Genomic DNA, 3,540 nt, shown 5'->3' with positions numbered 1-3,540 from the left:
TAATACATATATATCATAATTTTAATAACTATACAATACGATAATAATACATTTTAACAAATACATGCAAAAACCCTAATTATAAATAATCAAAACTTTAACATAGCACTAACAAAACCCTAATATTAAGAATAAAGGAAACATTTAAGAACTTGCCAATAAATCAAACCCTAAAAGTTAAAAACAAACATGGAAACAAATAAGATGAAATTATGGAATTAGCCAATCCCTAAAATAAATATACAATATATGCAATAATAATTATGGAAATAATTGAAGCCTTACCATTAATGTACAATAAAAATGTGGAAACAAATTAAACCCTATAATACACATGCAATATATACAATAATGGAAACTATTACACAAGTAAAATCATGGGAAACAATTTAAACCCTAGAATTAAAATATACAATAATAATTGTGGAAATAATTTAAAACCTTACCCTTAATATATCATAATAACATGAGAGACCAATCACACCCTAAATAAAACACATGATGAACAAAACCCTAAATGTATCATTAAAATCCTAAACAAAACATGTAATAATCTAAACCCTAAATACACAATACATAAATAACATACCATAGGATAATTTACAGCAATAACATAGATACAATTATTAATTAAATGCTACAACAATATGTATACAAAGGAAACCCTAATACGAAAATCACACATTTGAATCGAGACCACAATAATAAAAACCTTATAATATAAATATCAAACGCACAATAAACACAACGAAATGAAAACCTTTGAAATACATTTTAAAATTAAATCCAATTTAAACTTTACAATATGAACATTAACATTTTAATAAATACCACTATGATAAAATCTTATAATATTAATATTACACACATAACAAGTAGCAACGACACCCTAAAGATGTATTAAGCATCGAATTACATATGTCAACAATACAAATCTCTCAATGTAAATATTAATGCTTTGATAAATACAATCATATTAAAATTCTCACAACAATTAGAACAGCTAACAACACAACCCTAGCAATACATATTAAATTAAATATAACCGCACTATAAGCATTAAATATAACAACAAGATAAATAATAATAATTAAAATTATATATGATGAATAGATAACAATATAGATTATATACAGTAAATATGTATAACAATATTAACAATTATATCATAAGCACATACTAATAATAATAAAAGGAAAACTCTAATAATATACTATAAAAGAAAACTCCCTATAAAAAGCACAAAGTATACCTAACAATAAAACCTTTTAACAACAATATACAAAATAAAAATAAACACTATAATAAAATCCTGACAATAATAATCTATCAAGTTACCCCAAAAAAAAAAAACGCTGCCTGCGCTACTTCGCCGGTGAAGACCTCTGCTCCGCTCCGACGTTGCTGCTGCTGCTGCTGTTCTTGCCGTGCGTGAGGGGGCTAGGTGTGCTGGCCGTGCTTGTGGAGTGGGGTGCTCGCCGGAGAACTGGGGTTGGTAGCCGCTGTTGGTGCTCGCAATGGCCGGTGGGAGTGACGGCGACGGTGACGCCGTGCTGGGTTACAGGATGTGAAGAGTGGCCGTGAGCGGGGAGACGCTGGAGTCGTCGGGGATTCCGCCGGTGTTGGGTGGTTGGCGGCTGCCCGTGGACGTGATGGCTACAGGGCTGGGCTGGTGTGTTGTTTCGGCTGTGGGTGGATGGGAACCCCTTCTGGCAGCGGAGATGGCTCCTGCTGGTGTGCTTCATGTTGTTGAGGACTGCTGGTGGCCGTGAATGGAGAGATGAGGTTGGGTGGAAGGTGGAGCGGGAAGAGGGGTTGCAGCTGTGCAGAGGTTTGCTTGGCCTTGCTGGAGAGTCTTCGAGACTGCTGTGGGGGATTGGCGGGGTTGATTGCAGCAGAAGGGAGTCACAGATCTACTGGGCTTCTCGACTGCTATTGCTGGTAGCCAGGGGCTGTGTTGGGGCGTTGAGGGTGGATGACTGTAGGTATCTCCAAGAAGAAGAAGAAGAGCAGCGGCTGAAGTTGCCGCTGCTGCTGCGCGTGTGAACCAGGGAAGCAGAAACAGAATTTTTTCCCCCCCCCCCCCCTCTGTGCTCTGCCCCCTCCGCCTCTTATAAAAAAAAAAAATTTGTGAAAACCCTACAAAACATTCCTTCTTTGATTTTCTTTTTTCTTTTTTTCTTTTTTTTATTCTTTTATTCTTATGGTAATAATGAAAAAGGAAATAATAATAATAATAACTATCATAATAATATAAGTATCCATAAGATAATAATAATAATAGTAATACTACTAATAGTAAATAATAATAAATAATTATAGTAAAAATAAAAATTAAGATACTATTGGTAAAATAATAATAATAATAATAATAATATATCAAAAACAATAAAATAAATGAAAAAAATAAATAAAATAAAAATAATTATAGTAAAGTAAAAATAAAATAAAGATAATAAAAGTACTAGTAATAATAATAATAATAATAATAATAATAATAATAAAAATACTAGCAAAATAATAGTAGAGTACTAATAATATAGGAAAATAATAATAATAAAATAATAATAATAATAAAATAATAATAATAATAAGGTAATAATAAATAAAAATAATAGTGGTAATAACAAAATAATAATAGTAAATTAATAATAACAAAAAATAATTATAAGAAAGTAATAACAAAATAGCAATAATAAAAATACTAATAATAATAATAAAATAAAGGGGAACCCCTTGTTCTATTTGGCTAGGGCAAAAATAGGGTGTCTACAATAATGAATACACATTTTGAGTCTTCGTCTTCTATAAGTCCGTGTGCGTGCACCATATGATACGTTCGATTAGTCCTGCACACAAACTCATCAAACCATTAAATACCAAAGTATTTGTCATAATCAAAACAGGGTATGACCCATAGGGTTAACAAGGAGCATTCGTCAAACCAAAAGGCATAACAAGAAATTCATTATGCCCATACCTGGTCCTAAAGGTCGTCTTCGATACATCTTTCACCATTACCTTTACTTGATGGTAGCCTAATCTAAGGTCAATCTTAGAATACACCCGTGTACCTAGGAGCTGATCAAATAAATCATCTATACGGGGTAAAGGATACTTGTTCTTGATTGTCACCTTATTAATTTCCCTATAAACTATACACATCCTTATGGAGCCGTCTTTTTTCTTCACAAATAGCATTGGAGCTCCCCACGGAGATACACTAGGCCATATAAAACCTTTATCAAACAATTTTTGCAATTGATTCTTTAATTTCCAACTTTGCTGGTGCCATTCGGTAAGGTGCTTTAGAGATTTGCGTTGTACCTGGCAGTAGATCAATAGGAAAATCTACCTCCCGATCAGATGGCAAGCCTGGTAACTCATCTGGAAAAATATCTATAAACTTTTTTACTACTAGCGTACTAGTGGGCTTCAATTCATTCCCTGACATTTTCTTCACAAATGCCACGAATCCCTGACAACCACTCAGGATTAGTCTTTTCGCCCGAATAGCTAAAACTAACTGAGGTAGGGATT

This window comes from Malania oleifera, chromosome 8, assembly GCF_029873635.1.
Source record: "Malania oleifera isolate guangnan ecotype guangnan chromosome 8, ASM2987363v1, whole genome shotgun sequence".
Classification (NCBI taxonomy): Eukaryota; Viridiplantae; Streptophyta; class Magnoliopsida; order Santalales; family Ximeniaceae; genus Malania; species Malania oleifera.
Note: the sequence above shows the minus strand (reverse complement) of the source record.